Source organism: Nycticebus coucang, chromosome 6 (genome assembly GCF_027406575.1).
Source record: "Nycticebus coucang isolate mNycCou1 chromosome 6, mNycCou1.pri, whole genome shotgun sequence".
Classification (NCBI taxonomy): domain Eukaryota; kingdom Metazoa; phylum Chordata; class Mammalia; order Primates; family Lorisidae; genus Nycticebus; species Nycticebus coucang.
In genome coordinates, this window is record NC_069785.1 from 87,059,172 (window position 1) to 87,082,525 (window position 23,354).

General features: G+C 37.2%; 1 long non-coding RNA gene across 1 annotated transcript in view; it reads left to right on the top strand.

Annotated features, from left to right (window-relative positions):
• LOC128588032 (uncharacterized) overlaps positions 1-22,338 on the top strand; it is a 48,703-nt gene extending 26,365 nt beyond the window's left edge. Inside the window, exon 6 of the long non-coding RNA XR_008380679.1 lies at positions 21,914-22,338. This is a non-coding gene — a long non-coding RNA (uncharacterized LOC128588032). The remainder of the gene's footprint in view (positions 1-21,913) is intronic.
• Positions 22,339-23,354: the final 1,016 nt, after the last annotated feature.

The window sequence follows — 23,354 nt, forward strand, 5'->3', positions numbered from 1 at the left end:
CTCTAAAGAAGCATACGTTGGCTGAGTGGATTAAAACAAACTCAGGCAAGGTATCTATTGCCTCCAAGAGACACACTTTACCTCAGAGGATAAAATAAGACTTAGGGTGAAAGGATGGTCAACAGTAGTCCAGGAAAATGGAAATCAGAAAAAAGTAGAGGGTGCAATTTTATTTGCAGATACAATAGGATTTAAACCAACAAACAAAAGACAAGAATGGACACTATATGTTTGTCAAGGAAAACACAAAACATGAAGACATTTCAATAATTAATATTTATGTGCCCTACCTGAATGCTCCTATTTTTATAAAATAAACCCTAATGGCTCTGAACAGTAGTTCAATTATTACTGCACTATAATAGTTGGAGATTTTAAGACCCCTTTATGTAGTTCTGGTTAGATACTCCAAGAAGAAACTAAACAAATAATGGAATTAAACTTGACCCTAGAACAAATGGACTTAACAGACATACATAGATCATTTCATTCTACTAAAACTGAATACACATTCTTCTCATCAGCCCATAGATGATCCTCCAAAAATGATTATATCTGAAGACACAAGTCTAACCTCAACAAACATAAAATAATAGAAAGTACTCCTTGTATTTTCTTGGACTACCACAGAATAAAAGTTTAACTCAACTGCAACAGAAATTTTAATACTCAAACAGTCATTGAAACTAAATAACCTTAGGGTGAATGATAGCTGTGTCAAAGAAGATATTAAGAAGAAAATCATTCGAATTTTGAAATAAAAAGATAGTAAAGACACAAACTGTCAGAAACTATTGGATACTACAAACCCAGTCCTAAGAGGGAAATTTATAGCATTAGAAGCTTTCATCAAGAAAACGGAAAGAGAGCTAGTCTGCAACATAATACACCATCTTAAGCATCTGTAAACGGAAGATCAACCCAAAACCAAACCCTGCAGAAGAAAAGATTATACAAAATTAAGGAAGGATTAAATGATATAGAAAGGAAAAGAATCATTCAGTGGATCAATGAAAAAAATGTTGATTCTTTGAAAAGATTATTAAGATTGATAATACTTTGGCTATGAAGAAACAGAAAAGTAAAATCTCTAATAATTTCAATAAGAAATGATAAAGGGGAAATAACAACAGATATGACAGAAATACAAAAAAAAATTCAATGATTACTACAAAAAACTCTATTCTCAGTAATCTGAAAATGTGGAGGAAATGGACCAATACCTGGAAGCATGCTACCTTTCCCAACTCACCCAGAAAGAATTAAAATATTGGAACAGCCTATATCAAGCACTAAAATAGCATTTACTATACAAAATCTCCCCCCCCAAAAAAAAATCCAATACCAGATGGTTACACATTAGAGTCCTACCAAACCTTCAAAGAGAAACTAGTACCTATATTATATAACCTATTCCAAAACATAGAGAAGGAAGGAATCCTCCCCAACATGTTCTATGAAGTAAATATCACACTGATCCTCAAATCACAAAAGGACCCAACAAAGAGAAAACTAAGATCAATATCATTAATCAATATTGATGCAAAAATATTCAATAAGATCCTAGCAAAGACAATGCAATGCAACATAAAAAGTTTTACACACATGATAAAGTTGGTTTTATTGCAGGGTTACAAGATTGGTTCAACGTATGTAAATCTATAAATATGTATTGCGGCATATAATTAAAATAAAAAATGAAGACTGTGATTCTCTCAATTGATGCAGAAAAGGCTTTTTATAATATCCAGCATCCTGTCATGATTAGAACTCTTAAGAAAATAGGCTTAGGTGGGACATTTCTTTTCTTTTCTTTTTTTTTTTTATTGTTGGGGATTCATTGAGGGTACAATAAGCCAGGTTACACTGATTGCAATTGTTAGGTAAAGTCCCTCTTGCAATCTTGTCTTGCCCCCATAAAGTGTGGGACATTTCTTAAACTGATATTGGCTATCTAGAACAAATCCATAGCCAATGTCATATTGAATGGAGTAAAATTGAAAGCATTTCCCCTCAAATCGGGAAGTAGACAAGGATTCCCATTGTCACCACTGTTATTCATCATAGTACTGGAAGCCCTAGCCACCACAATCAGGCAAGAGAAGGAGATCAAATGTATTCAAATGGAGACAGATGAGCTCAAACGCTCACTTTTTGTAGATGACATAATTTTATAAAGCTCTTAAAATTGATCAAGGACTATGTGGTATCTCAGGATACAAAATACTTACAAATCAGTGCCTTTATTATACCAACAATAGTCAAGCCAGGAATATAATCAAAGACTCTATTCCTTTTACAATAATTCCAATGAAGATAAAATACCTGTGACTATATCTAACAAAAGACATGAAAGATCTCTATAAAGAGAACTATGAAACCCTGAGAAAAGAAATAGCAGAAGCTGTTAACAAATATAAAAACATACCACACTCATGGTTGTGAAGAATCAACATCATTAAAATAACCATAATACCCAAAGTATTCTATAGATTTAATGTATCTCTATCAATGCACCAGTGTGCTACTTTAAGGAACATGAAAAAAGAAAACTTCATTTTATATGGAATCACAGTAAAACCCTGAATAGCCAATACAATTCGTAGAAATAGAAATAAGTCTGGAGGCATCACATTCCTGGAATTCAGGTTATATGACAAATCTATAGTGATCAAAACAAAATGGTATTGACACAAAAATAGAGACATAGATCTATGGAATAAAATAGAAAATCTGGAGATGAACTCTGGCACGTATTGCCATTTGATTTTTTTTCCTTCATTTTTTTTTTTTTTCAGAAACAGTCTTACTTTGTCACCCTCAGTAGAGTGCTGTGGTGTTACAGCTCACAACAACCTCCAGCTGTTGGGCTTAGGCAATTCTCTTGCCTCAACCTCTCGAGTAGCTGAGACTACAGGTGCCCACCACAATGCCTGGCTGTATTTTTGTTGCAGTTTGCCTGAGGCTGGGTTCAAACTTGCTACTCTTGGTATATGGGTCTGTTGCCCTACTTACTGAGCCATAGGCACCACCCCATGTCATTTGATCTTTGATAAGCATAACAAAAACATGCATTGGGGTAAAAAACAAACAAACAAAAAAAAACCCTATTTAACAAATGGTGCTGGAAAAACAGGATAGTGACCTGTAGAAGATGGAAACTGGACCCTCACCTTTAACCACTAACAAAAATTGATTCTCACAGGATAAACTTAAGAAATGAAACTATAAAAATACTAGAAAAGAGTGCAGGGTAAAAGCTTGAATATATTTTCCTGGGAAAGTATTTTATGAGAAGGACTTCTCTGGCAACTGAAGCATATGTTACTGGCATCTGATCAAGCTAAAAAACTTCTGCACATCTAAGTGCACTGTAAGTAAAGCAAACAACCATCAGAATGGGAGAAGATTTTTGCAGCTTATCCTTCTGACAAAGATTTGATAACTGGAATCCACAGAGAGCTCAAACAAATCAATTAGAAAAGAACAGACAATCCCATTACTTTGTGAGCAATAGTTTTGAACAGAAACTTTTCTGAATATGACAAGCTCATGGCCTATAAACACATGAAAAAATGCTCATCATCTTTATCAGATAAATCAAATCAAAACCACTTTGAGACATCACCTAACTCCAGTAAGATTATCCCACATTACAAAAATCCCCAAACTGGGAGGGGCGGAGCATGATGGCGGACAGGACGGATGTGTATCCCACGTCTCCCAAGCCATCAGCTGAGAGGAAAGGGGGTCTGGACCTTCCCTGTGTGTGGATTATTCCCTGTGAGTGGACAGACAGCTGGAGACGCACAGCGAACTGGCTGATTGCTATATATGAGGGGTAATTTAAAACCAGACTCTGTTGTAGAGATTCTTCCCTGCTTGGCCGTGCCAGCCAGTAGGCACCTCCCCTACGGAGGCCAGCAGCTTGTAAATGCTGACAAAACCCAATTGACAAGTATTTATTCCTGAACTGAGGGAGGCATCTGAACAGAGAGCCACTCAAAACCACGGGGAGCTGGGCAAACTGTTGGACAATTGAAGGGAAGGGATTCTGCCCGGGAAACAGACATTTCGAACTACCCAGAAGGGCGGGCGCATTTCCCCCAGGTGTTGGAGGGGGCTGGTGGTTCAGGCTGCGAGGGGAATTGGTGGGTGCAAATCCAAAAGGGAAACTCTGAACCATAAAACCCAGAATAAGTTCCCCGAACGCTCCAACCACGGAAACTGGCTACAGCTACTGAAGCTGTGAACTTGGCTTCAGCCTCGGGAACCAGCTACAGCAGCTAAAACTGCAAACCCGCCAACATCCGCAAATTCAGCACCACTCCCCCTACAACCTATTGCAGTCGCCAGTTTGCAGGATAAGCTGGGAACAGAGTGGAAAGACTTAAGAAGTGTGGACACCTGCACTGAGTGGGAAGGCCGGTCGCAAGTGCTGTCTGGAAAAGAACAGCTGAGGTTACACAATTCTTAGGCGACAAACTTTTACAGAAATTCCAAAATGACGATTGGCCATGGAAGGTGGTCACCATGGTAACAGTATAAACTGTAAATCAGGTATAAGCACCGGAACCACTCACAGTGCCACCTGGTGTCCAGAAAGTATATTGCAGTATGAATATATTCCTATGAAAGTTGATCCCTACAGCAGACATACAGATATGTATAGGTATATTTCTACATGCAAGAATATTTTTGTAGTTGGTGCCTTTTTTTGTTTTGTTTTGTTCTGTTTTTTTGGTTTTCTTGTTTTTTTTTGTTTTGGTCTGTTTTTTCCTCATCATTTTCTTGGAGGAGATTTCGATAATTTTTTACTATTACCTTTTATATACATACATTTTTATTTCCATATTTCTAATTTTAATTTCTTCTTCTCTTTTAACATTTCTACTAGCACCACTTTTTTCTCTCTTTTTTTCCTTTCAATTATTTTATGATTATCACTATTTTTATTGCAGTTGTTCTTTTACTGCTGTTGTCGTGGCTGTTGCCTGTATGTCCATGTGCTTCCCTCTGTCTCAGTATCTATGGGCCTGTGTGCCTGGCAACCTTTGTATCTGTTTATTTGTTCATTTGGTCTCAATGAGCTTGGTGTTATGACCTGCAACTCTGAGCTCCTAGCACACCTCTCCACTCACACTCAGTGATATGGAGACCTGCTGCCCCAGGAGTCCAGATTCTTGGGTGAACTCTCAAGAGGTATAGAGAGGAGCTGGACTGCAGCTGGCCAGTGCTGACTTTGCAGCAAAGGAGTGAGAAGACAATGGTCGACTAAGAGGGAATCACACTGGAGCGGTGGTACCCCGAGGTGCAGCGCAACAGCCGTCTTCAGCAATAACAAGACCCACCCCCAGATATTCCATAGCCTCTCCTCCTATCTCCCTGGGCAACCAGATGAGGCCAAGCATCTTCTCAGATGGCAACCACCATGGAACAGACCGGGGACTGAAACACAGGCCCCATGAGTAAAGGGTTTGCCTGAGGCGGCACTGACCTGGGTGGAACACAGGGACTAGAAAACACACCCACAGAGCTGGGAAACTCCCAGGGTGGGGCTGATCCAGAGGACTTCTTTACTGAGCCTAAGATGCACCAGGCTCTCAGGGGATCACCAGCCTATAGACAAAGGAGGCCAAGAGGCTACAGCTGACAACTAATTGTGCTGCGAATACAAACCCGCAGAACTAAAGACAGGGCCTGAGTCACAGGTTCTGGGAACTCAAATCAGCATGTCCTCTGCAGAGAAATCTAGCAGGGTCAGAAACAAACTCCCACAGGGTTGTTCTGTTCACCAAGTAACATAAACTAAGGGTGGGGCTGGAACTGAGTGAACACCTCCAGCCTCCATCGAGTGCCTGAGGTAGACAGGCCACACCACACCCTGCTGGATAAAGACAGAGAGTAGCGGCCTAGATGAGCAGACACAGACTACCCTGTGACTTAGGCAGGTGCAAACCCCTGGAGTATCTGCTTACTGCAGACAACTGACTGGGTCACAGCCCTGTGGGGCTAGCAGTGACTGGGTGTGACAGAGCTGCAAGGTGGAGAAGAGGCATCAATCTTCCTAGACCAATCTATTTACTGGTGGCTCCTCCTGACTCCACACAGCACTGGAGCAAACCATATTAGAGCAGTCAACAGACCCCTGTCATCCAGTTCCCAGGGACCTCTTCAGCTCTCCCACCTGAAGCAGCTGCCGACTGAGACAATTGATTTGGACCTTTTGAAGTGAGCCACTCACCTGGGGACTATCCAGGTGGTGCCCTGGGTGTGTGGTTGTAGGAAGGTTTGATTTTCCTTTTCCATTTGTTGCCCGTGGTGGGTGGAGTGACTTAATTGCTGGTATTTCTCCACAGCTGAGACTCCAACCCACAGTAACTGTTTCACCAGGGTCAAATAGAAGCCAGCTGAAAACAATACAGAACCACTTAGCCCCTCTACACCAAACAGGGCACCAGTTTCTCAGGCCACAGCACTCTACAGGTCCTCGACAAAACCCCAGGGGAGAAATCAAAGGGAGTAAAACAATCATGGGGTGGAATCAGCGGAAAAACTCTGGTAACATGAATAACCAGAATAGATGAACCCCCCCAAGGAAAGATACAGCAGATGTAATTGAAGATCCCATTCACAAACAAATGGCTGAGATGTCAGTAATCAAATTCAGAATTTGGATGGCAAACAAAATTAACAAAATGGAACAAGGAATTCGTGCAGAAATTCAAAAGCTGTCTCAAGAATTTAACAAATTTAAAGACAAAACCACCAAAGACTTAGACACACTGAAGCAAGAATTTGCAGCCCTCAAAGATATGAAAAATACAGTAGAATCCCTTAGCAACAGAATGGATCAAGCAGAAGAAAGGATTTAAAACATTGAAGATAAAGCCTTTGAATGCTCCCAAACTCACAAAGAGGAAGAGAAATGGAGAGCAAAAATGGATCATTCTCTCAGAGAGCTCTGGGATAACTCGAAGAAGGCAAATATCTGACTCATAGGAATTCCTGAAACAGATGAAGTGGCCTAACTGGGTACAGAGGCCCCTCTGCATGAAATTATAAAAGAGAATTTTCCAGACATGCCTAGAGAACCTGAAATTCAGATAGCAGATAGCTTCAGAACCCCAGCATGACTCAAGACATCACCCAGGCATAGCGTAATTAACTTCACTAAAGTTAATATGAAGGAGAAAATTCTCAAAGCGACCAGGTGAAAGAAAACTATTACCTTTAAAGGGAAGAACATTAGAATGACTGCAGATCTCTCTGCTGAAACTTTTCAAGCCAGAAGAGGGTGGTCATCAACATTTAATCTCCTAAAGCAAAATAACTTTCAACCCCAGATCTTATAACCAGCTAAACTGAGTTTCATTTATGATGGAGAAATTAAATACTTTAATACATTCATATGCTGAAGAAATTGGCCATAACCAAACCAGCTCTTCAGGATATTCTCAGACCTATCCTCCATAATAATGAACCCAATCCTCTACTACAAAAGTAAACTCACTCAGAAACTTCTGATCAAACTCCAACTTCCACAATGGCTAAAAATGTCCACTGGACTTTTGAAAAACTCAATACCCAAAATTTCACCAAACTTATCAATACTCTACATTAATGTGAATGGCTTAAACAGCCCTCTAAAGAGATATAGATTAGCTGACTGCATACAAAAACTTAGGCCTGACATTGGTTGCATACAAGAGTCACATCTTAACTTAAAAGACAAATACAGACTCAGCGTGAAAGGATGGTCATCCATATTTCAGGCAAATGGTAACCAGAAAAAAGCAGGCGTTGCAATTTTATTTGCGGATATAATAGGCTTTAAACAAACAAAAGTAAGGAAGGACAAGAATGGTCACTTCATATTTGTTAAGGGTAAGACTCAATATGATGAGATTTCAATTACAAATATCTATGCACCCAACCAGAATGCACCTCAATTTATAAGAGAAACTCTAACAGACATGAGAAACTTGATTTCCTCCAGCTAAATAATCGTCAGAGATTTCAACACTCCTTTGGCAGTGATGGATCGATCCTCCAACAAAAAGCTGAGTAAAGAAATTCTACATTTAAATCTAACCATCCAGCATTTAGATTTAGCAGATGTCTACAGAACATTTCATCCCAACAAAACTGAATACACATACTTCTCATCAGCCCAGGGAACTTACTCCAAAATCGATCACATATTAGGTCACAAGTCTAACCTCAGTAAATTTAAAGAAATAGAAATTATTCCATGCATCTTCTTGGACCACCAAGGAATAAAACTTGAGCTGAGTAACAACAGGAATCTGCATACTCATACAAAAACTTGGAAGTTAAATAACCTTATGCTGAATGATAGCTGGGTCAGAGATGAGGTCAAGAAGGAAATTGCCAAATTTTTGGAACAAAACGACAATTAAGACATGAACTATCAGAACCTCTGGTACACTGCAAAGGCAGTTCTAAGAGGGAAATTTATAGTACTGAAAGCCTTCCTCAGGAGAACAGAAAGAGAGGAAGTAAGCAACCTAATGGGATGTCTCAAGTGACTGTAAAAGGAAGAACTCTCCAACCCAAAATCCACTAGAAGAAAAGAAATAACCAAAATCAGAGTAGAACTAAATGAAATTGAAAAAAAAAGAATAATACAACAGATCCATAAATCAAAAAGCTGGTTTTTTGAAAAGGTCAACGAAATAGATAAATCTTTGGCCAACCTAATCAGGAAAAAAAGGAGTAAAATCTCTAATCTCATCAATCAGAAATAACAAAGACGAAATAACAACAGACTCCTCAGAAATCTAAAAAATCCTTAATGAATATTACAAGAAACTTTACTCTCAGAAATATGAAAATCTGAAGGAAATTGACCATTACTCGGAAGCACGTCACCTTCCAAGACTTAACCAAAATTAAGTGGAAATGTTGAACAGGCCCATATCAAGTTCGGAAATAACATCAACCATACAAAATCTCCCCAAAAAGAAAAGCCAGGAACCAGATGGTTTTACGTCAGAAGTGTACCAAACCTTTAAAGAGGAATTAATACCTATATTACTTAACCTGTTCCAAAAGGTAGAAAAAGAAGGAAGAGTACCCAACACATTCTATGAAGCAAACATCACCCTGATCCCCAAACCAGGAAAAGACCCAACAAGAAAAGAAAATTATAGGCCAATATCACTAATGAATATAGACACAAAAATATTCAACAAGATTCTAACAAACAGAATCCAGCAACATATCAAAAAAATCATACATCATGACCAAGTAGGTTTTATCCCAGGGTGTCAGGCTGGTTCAATATATGTAAATCTATAAATGTAATTCAGCACATCAACAAATTAAAAAACAAACACCATATGATTCTTTCAATCGATGCAGAAAAAGTTTTTCATAACATCCAACATCCCTTCATGATCAGAACACTTAAGAAAATTGGTATAGAAGGGACATTTCTTAAACTGATAGAGGCCATCTACAGCAAACCCACAGCCAATATCATATTGAATGGAGTTAAATTGGAATGATTTCCACTCAGATCAGGAAGCAGACAAGGCTGCCCATTGTCTCCATTGCTTTCTAACATTGTAATAGAAGTTTTAGCCACCACAATTAGGGAAGAAAAGGCGATAAAGGGTATCCACATAGGATCAGAAGAGATCAATCTTTCGCTCTTAGCAGATGATATGATTATATATCTGGAAAACACTAGGGATTCTACTACAAAACTCTTAGAAGTGATCAAGGAATAACAGCAGCCTCTCAGGTTACAAAAATCAACATTCATAAATTGGTAGCCTTTATATAAACCAACAACAGTCAAGTTGAAAAAACAATTAAGGACTCTATCCCATTCATAGTAGTGCCAAAGAAGATGAAATATTTGGGAGTTTATCTAACAAAGGACGTGAAAGATCTATATAAAGAGAACTATGAAACTCTAAGAAAAGAAATAGCTGAGAATGTTAACAAATGGATAAATATACCATGCTCATGGTTGGGAAGAATCAACTTTGTTAAAATGTCCATACTACCCGAAGCAATATATAATTTCAACGCAATCCCCATTAAAGCTCCACTGTCTTACTTTAAAGATCTTGAAAAAACAATACTTCGTTTTATATGGAATCAGAAAAATCCTCAACTAGCCAAGACATTACTCAAAAACAAAAACAAAGCAGGAGGAATCACAATGCCAGACCTCAGAGTATACTACAAGTCAATAGTGATCAAAACAGCATGGTAATGGCACAAAAACAGAGAAGTATATGTCTGGAACAGAATAGATAACCAAGAGATGAATCCAGCTACTTACCATTATTTAATCTTTGACAAGCCAATTAAAAACATTCAATGGGGAAAAGATTCCCTATTTAACAAATGGTGCTGGGTGAACTGGCTGGCAACCTGTAGAAGACTGAAACTTGACCCACACCACTCACCATTAACCAAGATAGACTCTCACTGGATTAAAGATTTAAACCTAAGACATGAAACTATAAAAATACTAGAAAAGAGTGCAGGGAAAACCCTTGAAGGAATTGGGTTGGGCGAGTTTTTTATGAGAAGGACCCGCAGGGCAATTTAAGCTGCTTCAAAAATACACTACTGGGGCTTGATCAAACTAAAAAGCTTCTGCACAGCCAAGAACACAGTAAGTAAAGCAAGCAAACAGCCCTCAGAATGGGAAAAGATATTTGCAGGTCATGTCTCTGACAAATGTTTAATAACCAGAATCCACAGAGAACTCAAACGCATTAGCAAGAAAAGAACAAGGGATCCCATTGCAGGCCAGGCAAGGGACTTGAAGAGAAACTTCTCTGAAGAAGACAGGCACACTGCCTTCAGACATATGAAAACATGCTCATCATCATTAATCATCAGAGAAATGCAAATCAAAACTACTTTGAGATATCATCTAACTCCAGTGAGACTAGCCTACATCACAAAATCCCAAGACCAGAGAAGTTGGCGTGGATGTGGAGAAAAGGGAACACTTTTGCACTGCTGGTGGGAATGCAAATTAATACATTCCTTTTGGAAAGAGATATGGAGAACACTTAGAGATGTAAAAAGAAATCTGCCATTCAATCCTGTAATCCCTCTACTGGGCATATACCCAGAAGACCAAAAATCACATCATAACAAAGATATTTGTATCAGAATATTTATTGCAGCCCTATTCATAATTGCTAAGTCATGCAAAAAACCCAAGTGCCCATCGATCCACAAATGGATTAATAAACTGTAGTATATGTGCACCATGAAATATTATGCAGCCTTAAAGAAAGATGGAGACTTTACCTCTTTCATGTTTACATGGATGGAGCTGGAACATATTCTTATTAGTAAAGTGTCTCAAGAATGGAAGAAAAAGTACCCAATGTACACATCCTTATTATGAAACTAATGTAGGACCTTCACATGAAAGCTATAACCCAGTTACAACCTAGGAATAGGGAGAATGTGGAAAGGGGGAGGAGGAAAGGGGGAGGTAGGTGGAGGGGGGGATTAATGGGATTACACCTATGGTGCATCTTACAAGGGTATATGTGAATCTTAGTAAATGTGGAATGTAAAGGTCTTAGCAAAATAACTAAGAAACTGCCAGAAAAGCTATGTTAACTAGTGTGATGAAAATGTGTCAAATGGTCTATGAGCCAAGTGTATGGTGCCCCATGATCATACTAATGTACACAGCTATGATTTATTTATTTATTTATTTATTTTATTTTATTTTATTATTAAATCATAGCTGTGTACATTAATGTGATCATGGGGCATCACACACTGGTTTTTGTTTTTTTTTTCCCATCGATTCCCCTCCCTCTACCCACCCCCCCTTTCCCATTTCCCCCTATTTTTTTTAATTTTTTTATTAAATCATAACTGTATACAATGATATGATGATGGGGCATCATACACTCACTTCATAAACCATTTGACACATTTTTATCACAGTGGTTAACATAGCCTTTCCGGCGTTATCTCAGTTACTGTGCCAAAACATTTACATTCTACATTTACCAAATTTCGCAAATACCCCTGTAATATGCACCACAGGTGTGATCCCACTGATTCCCCTCCCTCTACCCACCCCCCCCTTTCCCACTTCCCCCTATTGTTAAGTTGTAGCTGGGTTATAGCTTTCATGTGAGAGTCCCAAATTAGTTTCATAGTAGGGCTGTGTACATTGGGTATTTTTTCTTCCATTCTTGGGATACTTTACTAAGAAGAATATGTTCCAGCTCCATCCATGTAAACATGAAAGAGGTAAAGTCTCCATCTTTCTTTAAGGCTGCATAGTATTCCATGGTATACATATACCACAATTTATTAATCCATTCGTGGATCGATGGGCACTTGGGCTTTTTCCATGACTTAGCTATTATGAATTGGGCTGCAATAAACATTCTGGTACAAATATCTTTGTTATGTTGTGATTTTTGGTCTTCTGGGTATATGCCCAGCAGAGGAATTACAGGATTGAATGGCAGATCTATTTTTAGATCTCTGAAGTGTTCTCCATATATCTTTCCAAAAGGAATGTATTAATTTGCATTTCCACCAGCAGTGCAGAACTGTTCCCTTTTCTCCGCATCCACGCCAACATCTCTAGTCTTGAGATTTTGTGATATAGGCTAGTCTCATTGGAGTTAGATGATATCTCAAAGTAGTTTTAATTTGCATTTCTCTGATGATTAAAGATGATGAGCATTTTTTCATATGTCTGAAGGCCGTGCGCCTGTCTTCTTCAGAGAAGTTTCTCTTCAAATCCCTTGCCCAGCCTGCGATGGGATCCCTTGTTTTTTTCTTGCTGATGCGTTTGAGTTCTCTGTGGATTCTGGTTATTAAACCTTTGTCAGAGTTATACCCTGCAAATATGTTCTCCCATTCTGAGGGCTGTCTGCTTGCTCTGCTTACTGTGTTCTTAGCTGTGCAGAAGCTTTTTAGTTTGATCAAGTCCCAGTAGTGTATTTTTGAAGCTGCTTCAATTGCCCGGGGGGGTTTCCTCATGAAATACTCACCCAGGCCAATTTCTTCAAGGGTTTTCCCTGAATTCTCCTCTAGTATTTTTATAGTTTCATGTCTTAAGTTTAAATCTTTCATCCAATGAGAGTCTATCTTAGTTAATGGTGAAAGGTGTGGGTCCAATTTCAGTCTTCTGCAGGTTGCCAGCCAGTTCACCCAGCACCATTTGTTAAATAGGGAATCTTTTCCCCACTGAATGTTTTGAATTGGCTTGTCAAAAATCAAATAGCGGTAAGTAGCTGGATTCATCTCTTGGTTCTCTATTCTATTCCAGATATCTACTTCTCTGTTTTTGTGCCAATACCATGCTGTTTTGATCACTATCGATTTGTAGTAAAGTCTGAGGTCTGGTAGTGTGATTCCTCCTGTTTTGTTTTTATTTCTGAGTAATGTCTTGGCTATTCGAGGTTTTTTCTGATTCCATATAAAACGAAGTAATGTTTTTTCAAGATCTTTAAAATATGACAGTGGAGCTTTAATAGGGAGTGCGTTGAAAGTATATATTGCTTTGGGTAGTATGGACATTTTGATAATGTTGATTCTTCCTAGCCATGAGCATGGTATGTTTTTCCATTTGTTAACATTTTCAGCTATTTCTTTTCTTAGAGTTTCATAGTTCTCTTTATAGAGATCTTTCACGTCTTTTGTTAGGTAAATTCCCAAATATTTCATCTTCTTTGGCACTACTGTGAATGGGATAGAGTCCTTAACTGCTTTTTCAATTTGACTGTTGTTGGTGTATATAAAGGCTACCGATTTATGAATGTTGATTTTGTAACCTGAGACGCTGCTGTATTCCTTGATCACTTCTAGGAGTTTTGTAGTAGAGTCCCTAGTGTTTTCCAGATACACAATCATATCATCTGCGAAGAGCGAGAGTTTGATCTCTTCTGACCCTATATGGATACCCTTGATCGCCTTTTCTTCCCTAATTGCGGTGGCTAAAACTTCCATTACAATGTTGAAAAGCAATGGAGACAATGGGCAGCCTTGTCTGGTTCCTGATCTGAGTGGAAATGATTCCAATTTAACTCCATTCAATATGATATTGGCTGTGGGTTTGCTGTAGATAGCCTCTATCAGTTTAAGAAAAGTCCCTTCTAGACCAATTTTCTTGAGTGTTCTGATCATGAAGGGATGCTGGATATTATCAAAAGCTTTTTCTGCATCAATTGAGAGAATCATATGGTCTTTGTTTTTTAATTTGTTTATGTGCTGAATTACATTTATAGATTTACGTATATTGAACCAGCCTTGAGACCCTGGGATAAAACCGACTTGGTCATGATGTATAATTTGTTTGATGTGTTGCTGGATTCTGTTTGTTAGGATCTTGTTGAATATTTTTGCATCTATATTCATTAGTGATATTGGTCTATAATTTTCTTTTCTTGTTGGGTCTTTTCCTGGTTTGGGGATCAGGGTGATGTTTGCTTCATAGAACGTGTTGGGTAGTCTTCCTTCTTTTTCTACATTTTGGAACAGGTTGAGTAATATAGGTACTAATTCCTCTTTAAAGGTTTGGTAGAATTCTGACGTGAAACCATCTGGTCCCGGGCTTTTCTTTTTAGGGAGGTTTTGTATAGTTGATGCTATTTCTGAACTTGATATGGATCTGTTCAACATTTCCACTTGATTCTGGTTAAGTCTTGGAAGGTGGCATGCTTCCAAGTATCGGTCTATTTCCTTGAGATTTTCATATTTCTGAGAATAAAGTTTCTTGTAATATTCATTAAGGATTTTTTGGATTTCTGATGAGTCTGTGGTTATTTCGTCTTTGTTGTTTCTGATTGATGATATTAGAGATTTTACTCTTTTTTTCCTGATTAGGTTGGCCAGAGGTTTATCTATTTTATTGACCTTTTCAAAAAACCAGCTTTTTGATTTATTGATCTGTTGTATTATTCTTTTGTTTTCAATTTCATTTAATTCTGCTCTAATTTTGGTTATTTCTTTTCTTCTACTGGGTTTGGGGTTGGAATGTTCTTCCTTTTCCAGTTGCGTGAGATGTCCCATTAAGTTGTTAACTTCCTCTCTTTCCGTTCTCTTGAGGAAGGCTTGCAGTGCTATAAATTTCCCTCTTAGAACTGCCTTTGCAGTGTCCCAGAGGTTCTGATAGTTTGTGTCTTCATTGTCATTTTGTTCCAAAAAATTGGTGATTTCTTTCTTAATCTCATCTCTGACCCAGCTATCATTCAGCATAAGGTTATTTAACTTCCATGTTTTTGTATGGGTATGCAGATTCCTGTTGTTACTCAATTCAAGTTTTATTCCATGATGGTCAGAGAAGATGCATGGAATAATTTCTATTCCTTTAAATTTACTGAGGTTAGACTTGTGACCTAAAATGTGGTCAATTTTGGAGTAAGTTCCGTGGGCTGATGAGAAGTATGTGTATTCAGTTTTGTTGGGATGAAATGTTCTGTAGATGTTTGCTAAATCTAAATATTGGATGGTTAGGTTTAAATCTAAGATTTCTTTGCTCAGCTTCTTTCTGGAGGATCGATCCAACACTGCCAAGGGAGTGTTGAAATCTCCAACGATTATGGAGCTGGAGGAAATCAAGTTACTCATGTCTGTTAGAGTTTCTCCTATAAATTGAGGTGCATTCTGGTTGGGTGCATAGATATTAATAATTGAGATCTCGTCATATTGAGTATTACCCTTAACAAATATGAAGTGACCATTCTTGTCCTTCCTTACTTTTGATGGTTTAAAGCCTACTGTATCTGCAAATAAAATTGCAACACCTGCTTTTTTCTGATTACCATTTGCCTGAAATATGGATGACCATCCTTTCACCCTGAGTCTGTATTTGTCTTTTAAGTTGAGATGTGACTCTTGTATGCAACAAATATCTGGCTTGAGTTTTTGTATCCAGTCAGCTAACCTATGCCTCTTTAGAGGACAGTTTAAGCCATTCACATTGATGGAGAGTATTGATAAGTCTGGTGGAATTTTGGGTATCGAGTTTTTCAAAGGTCCAGTGGACATTTTTAATCCTTTCGCCATTGTGGAAGTTGGAGTTTGATCCGAAGTTTCTGAGTGAGTTTACTTTTGTGGTATAGGATTGGGTTGGTCATTGTGGAGGATAGGTCTGAGAACATCCTGAAGAGCTGGTTTACTTATGGCAAATTTTTTCAACATATGAATGTCATTGAAGTATTTAATTTCTCCATCATAGATGAAACTCAGTTTAGCTGGATACAAGATCCTGGGTTGAAAGTTTTTTTGCTTTAGGAGATTAAAAGTTGATGACCAGCCTCTTCTTGCTTGAAAAGTTTCAGCAGAGAGATCTGCAGTTATTCTAATATTCTTACCTTTGTACTTTATAGTTTTCTTTCGCCGGGCCGCTTTGAGAATCTTCTCTTTCATGTTAACTTTAGTGAAGCTAATTATGATATGTCTGGGAGATGGCTTATTGGGGTTGAATCGTGCTGGGGTTCTGAAGCTGTCTGCTATCTGAATTTCAGATTCTCTAGGCATGTCTGGAAAATTTTCTTTCATAATTTCATGTAGAAGGGCCTCTGTGCCCTTGGCAGCCACTTCATCGTTCTCCGAAATTCCTATAACCCTTATGTTGTTTTTTTTCGAATTATCTGAGAGTTCTCTGAGTGAGTGATCCGTTTTTGCTCTCCATTTCTCTTCCTCTTTGAGAGATTGGGAGCGTTCGAAGACTTTATCTTCAATGTCAGAAATCCTTTCTTCTGCTTGCTCCATTCTGTTACTGAGGGATTCTACTGTATTTTTCATATCTTTGAGGGCTGTAAGTTCTTGTTTCAGTGTGTCTAAGTCTTTGGTGGTTTTGTCTTTAAATTCGTTAAATTCTTGAGACAATTTTTGAATTTCTCCTCGAATTCCTAATTCCATTTTATTAATCTTGTCTGCAAACCAAATTCTGAATTCGACTTCTGACATCTCAGCCAGTTGTTTATGAATGGGATCTTCAATCACATCTGTTGTATCTTTTCTTGGGGGGGTTGATCTATTCTGGTTATTCATGTTACCAGATTTTTTCCGCTGATTCCGCCCCATGGTTTACTCCCTTTGGTTTTTCCCCTGGGGTTTTATCGAGGGCCCGTACAGTGTTGTGGCCTGAGAAACTGGTGCCCTGTCTGGTGTGGTGGAGCAAAGTGGTTCTGTCTTGTTTTCAGCTGGTTTCTGTTCGATCCTATTGCAACTTCTACTCTGGCTTGAAGTCTCAGCTTTTGTTTGCGTCCTTGTGATCACAACTTGCCTCAGCGGTGTTGATGTGCGTTCTTCAGCCTTCTCTCTTGGTGAGGCTCAAGTCCACCAGGATACTTACTAAATTCCTGTCCCTTAACTCTCCTTCTGGACGAGAGCCTTTGTTGAAAGCTGGCTTCAGTCCGCCATCTTGTCTCGGAATCCCAGAGCTATGATTTAATAAAAAATAAAAAATAAATCCTCAAACTGCAGATGTTGGCATTGATGTGGAGAAACAGGAATACTGCTGATGAGACTGCAAACTAATACACCCTTCCTGGAAAAAAAGTATGGAGAATTCTCAAGGAGCTAAAAGTTGACCTAACCATTAAATCCTCCTATATCATTACTAGGTATCTAACCAGATGTACAAAAATCATTTTGCAACAAAAATATTTGCACCATTAATACAGCTCAATTCACAATACCCAAGTCATGGAAACAGCGTAAATGAGTATCAACCCATGAATGGAGAAACAAATTGTGGTATACATATACCATGGAATACTATGCAGCCAAAAAAGGGGAGACTTTAATCTTTTATGTGTACCTGGACGGAGCTGGAACATATTCTTCTTACTAAAGCATCTCAAAAACAGAAAATAAAGTATCCAATGTACTCAGTACTATCATGAAACCAATATGTAAATACTAACACATTAATACAAACAAAGGAGTGGAGGGGAAGGTGGGAGGGCTAATGGAGTGAGGGTATTTGGCGGGATCTCACCTAATGTATACAATGCAAGGGTGCATTTCAAAACAGCTAAGAGTATATTATAAAGATCTTACCACAAAAATAGGTAAGTAAGGTGATAGTTATATTAGTTTGATATAAGCATTCCACATTGCATATCAAATCACCACATTGTACCCCACAATTGTATAGTTATGATTTAATAAAAATTATGTTGGGCGGCGCCTGTGGCTCAGTGAGTAGGGCGCCAGCCCCATATGCTGAGAGTGGCGGGTTCAAACCCAGCCCCGGCCAAACTGCAACCAAAAAATAGCCGGGCGTTGTGGCGGGCGCCTGTAGTCCCAGCTGCTCGGGAGGCTGAGGCAAGAGAATCGCGTAAGCCCAAGAGTTAAGAGGTTGCTGTGAGCCGTGTGACGCCACGGCACTCTACCCGAGGGCGGTACAGTGAGACTCTGTCTCTACAAAAAAAAAAAAAAAAAAATTATGTTGAAAATTAAAAAAAAGAAATTTATAGGATTAATTTTTGCTATCACACATTCTGAAAGAACACTCAGGTGTCCAACACTACCAGGACCTCCATCAAGGAAAAATATTTTTACAATGATCACAGATCCTGCTAGATGTTACAACACATCTTAAAAGCAGTTCTCTCTGGTTCTCTCTTCTTTGAACTACTCTCTCTGGTTCTTAATTACTAATCCTCACCTTGCTCTACTGCTCTTACTCTCTAAAGTTGCATCTTCTCCTGACATTTTGCCCACCCCCCTTTTTTTTTCTAGTCTGAGTAAAATGAAAACATCATCCTTAAGCATAAAAACAAGGAATAATGAAAGGCATTAATGCAGTGTCTCAGAAATGAATTATGAGAAAATAATAGATAAACACCACAATCTCAGCAAACTTTCTGATTCTAAGGTCATAAGAATTTGTTTTGAAGATGAACCACTACTTTTTTTTTTTTTTTTTGAGGCAGAGTCTCACTCAGTCATACTTGGTAGATTGCTGTGACATCATAGCTCAGCACAGCCCCAAACTCTTGGGCTCAGATGATCCTCTTTCTTCAGCCTCCTGAGTAGCTAAGACTACAGGTGCCTGCCACAGTGCCTAGCCAGTTTTTCTATTTTTAGTAGTGATAGGACCTGATTCTTAGTCAGGTTGATCTCAAACTCCTGAGCTCTAGCAATCCACCTGCCTTGGCTTCCCAGAGTGCAAAGAATACATGTGTGAGCAACTGCACCCAGCCTACGTTGCCTTTAAAATCAATATCTGACTGGATTCAAACATTAATTATTGGGGTGAACTTCGATTTGATCAGGTTTAGTGATCAAATCTTTAGTGATGTACACCAGTCAGCCTAACCAAATGTATAAGTCTATTATAGCAAACACATTGCTCCCATTATTTAACTAACAGAAAAGAAATTAATTGCCAAGTAGCTATTAATTGGCCAGTATATTCCCTCTTGCTAGAAAAAACTCTTGTGGTAAGTCAGATTACAGTCAGTAGATGGCTGCTTATTGAGCTTGAGTGTCAGAACAAGGGGAGTTAGTTTGACAATATTAACTAACCAATGTTAAGCGGGGATAACTGAATTCATCTTTCCATTGTAAGATTATTTCCTTCCAAACTGACAGACATATTGGCCAACCTGTGTTCCATGGTCCTTGGGCAGCACTGTGCAGTGATAAAAATTTTTGCTGTTTGGTTTATAGCATCTAGGTTTTTCACTCTCTTCTATTCTCCCATTCTCCACTTTTTTGTCCAGTGTTTAAAAGTATTTTCCAGTCACTAAATTATCCATTGTAATAGGCTTATAGTGAAAATCTGTACACCACCATCTAGATTCTGTCATTAACATTTTTATGTATTTGATTTGACTTCTTTTAAAGTATCAACCAATGAGAAGGACACTTCTCTTTAATTGGTTCACTGCCCTATGTGAGAACAGATCTCCACTTGGAGGTGGGACTGCTCTGGTGCACATCCTGCTTCTTGCTAACACTTTGATTTCTTCAGTTAAAAAAGTCAGAGTCTATACCACAGTCAAATGTGGATACTTATAGAACCTCTCTTAAAGGTCATGTAGTTCCCAAGGGACAAGTTATGCATCTTTAAAAAGTTATGCTTTGAGCCTAGGGTTTATAGATAACAGAAAATTGTGGTTGGTGGTACTGTTCTCTTTCCTTCTGAATATGCACAATTAATAGACTGGGTATTAAAGAGAGCTGATTAAAATGGGACAAGATTAGAAATTTATGAATGATATGGTTCAATTAGACTGATTGCCTTAGCAAACATACAGTGCTTTCATGTTAAACCAACTTTACATATTTTATCACACCTGCTTTGGTTAGACAAGAGAACTCATAAAAGTTTTGTTTCTTGAATCGTGTGTGTAACAGTGGAATATGTGGACTTAATTTTCTATTTTGAGTTCTATAATGTTTTTCAAATATAATACTGGGATGGTGTGTCTTGTACATTAAAAAATACATAATGTTGATTATAAAATTCAAACATACAAGTACATATGGATATTCATTATTGAAAACTGTATCTGGAAGCAGTATTTAAGGGTATTTAATAAAGTATCTGCAGGCAAGCAAAGAACACATCTGTTTGCAGTGTTGCAGATCTCTGAGTACCAGAGCCTGACAGATACTCTTATATGTAATAAAGTCACATTATTTGAAAATATACTGGATTTTCTGAAAATACTATTTTTCTTTCATTCATTTTAAGGTTAATTTAATAAACATTAGCTGATAAATTTTAAAATCATATAACTCATGTTTTACCTGATAATGATGCAAAGGCAGGGTACTTTTCAATTCACCAATTTTTGTGCACATTGGGCCTATGAAAAGAATAATTCTTTTGTATAAAAAGGACTTTCAAGGGACAATAAGTCAATATTGTTTGTACATTCTATCCTGATATTTGCTAAAATAGATTTTTTTAACCCTTGTTTTAGGAGATGTATATCCTTATAAACAAACCATAGAGGAGTCACCCAATTCTTTGGCATTCACCTATTTCATAACTTAAAGAACAATGTTACCATATGCTCTCTAAGATTATGTCTTAACAAAATTACCCTGAGAAGTTGACAATCATAAACTCGTACAACTTCATCAAAATTACAAATTTGGAAGAGTAATTTCAGGATGCTTTTTGAATTCACATAAATAACCACGATATGTAACCTAGTTCAGATCCTTAAGGTTGTTAACTATGTGCACACAATCATGAAACAAATGGCCACTTCAATAATTATGCTAGGTTTAACACAGATTTAGTGGTGTATAGGGTCTGGAGAGATAGAGTGGGCTTTGGTAAATAAAATCCTATTTTAAGAGACAAGATAATAAAAATAATGTTAGTTGACAAAACGTATGCATATATGAATATTATTTTGTTTGTAAATATCACTTTGTACTTGAGAATTGTTTTTTATTAGCTGACTACATATTAGCCAGCGTAATTGTGTTTTCCAGCAAGTTTGCCCTCACCCTTCAAAATATTAAGCATAAAGTTCCTGGGTCCATTTTCTCTTACATCATTTGATATCTTATCTCATTTCTTGGACAATTTCTAACATCTAAAATATGAAATCAACCTATCACAAAAAGACAGTCTTCTTCAAAATGCTACAGAGTCTGGCAAGTGATGATGCCTGTAAAGCAAACCAGAATTGCTCATGTGTGTAAAACTGCCAGGACTTTCAGTTTTAATACCTTCTACTCTTAATCTCATTCTTCACTTAATGTTAATATTTGTGTTTGTGTAATTCTTTGTGCTGTATATACCTATATATAACCTGAGTATGACAGGGTATGACTGTATTCATAACTTATATGTAACCATATTAAATAGCATATGAACTTGGTGGTCGAATGGCATTCCTGAAATATACCAACACGGTGGCATTTTTTTTTTTTTTTGTATTTACAGGACACAGAATGGCATCCTTTGAAGACATTATAAATTGAATGGGAAGTCTTCAAATATGGAATGGTTAAAGGATAATTAAAAGGATCACTTTATTCCTTTGAGCCAAAAAATAGGAAGAAATTAGAAGGATAAAATATAAAAGAACACATACGGTGCATTTTTGATAGCATTATAAATATAGCATATGAAGATGTGAAAATGATTAAAATATGTGTAGAAAGTCTTCATATTAGCCTTCCTCCTTGCTTAATGTAGGGTTCATCTTTTGTGACTATTTGCTTTCTTACTATAATCAAGACTTAATAACATCATTTGGATCTGATCTTGTAAGTTTTATAGTTGCTTGACAATGTTACAAGAATACAAATTGGACTTGCTGAACTTACAAATAACCACATTTAGAAAATGCTAACTTATCACAAAAATCTGGTATTTTAATTAAATTATATAGAATTTATTATAAGCTAATATAATTTTTAATGATAACATCTTCAAATTTGCTTATGTTAGTTGTTCCTAATAATAGGAACCGTTATAAAATATAGATATATTAGCTATATTTCTGTTTTTTTCCCCTGAAATTTTATCTTCCTATTATATTGTTAGAAGTTAACTTTATTTCAATGTTTGTCTTTCATAAGGCTTTTATCTAGTCACTAATGACTTTCAATAGCCAGTTCATTAATGTTGTTACTAGAAGTATGAGCATTTTATCATATTTTCAGGAAAGAAAAAATAAAAGTAATGGAAATGAAATGTCAAGGAATCCAATAGTAGCAACAAACCTAAGTTGACTGGCTGAGATATGAATTGTTGACTCCATGTTTATTACTCCTGTATATAAAGTTTCTTCTCAGTAAAATGCAAATTGCCATAAATATTTTCAGACTGTACATACATACTAAATATATCATATGTATTATTTACTCTGTTGAGCAAGTCTTTCAAAAGTAAAATGTCTCAGAAATATTTCTGGAATAATTTTAAAATATGACTATCTTGGAAATTTATCCCTTTTTATGTATTTTACATTATATTCATGTCTTATGAAATTTAAAAGAGGTCTGTGATATCTAAATTCATTGTAAGAGAGGATATAATATTTGTATTCAAGTAATTTTGTCAACTTAATCTCAATAAACTTTTTATTCAGCTCAAGAGACCAAACTCTTAAGTCTTTCTACAGAGGCACACATTTACAGACATCTTTTTGTTTCCTCCGTTCCCCCTGTGGTGTTTATTTTCAATAAACTTAAAAGGTCAAAGTTCAATTATTTCCTCCTGATGTGATTAGTATCAATCAATTATGATAAATTAAGAATGACAAGGGATACATCAAGAATTGATGTGTGGTTGGAATTGTAACAAAAACAGCCTTAAACCCCTCATTATTAACATAAACTCCAAATAATCTTTTAGTATAAAAAATCATTGTGATTAT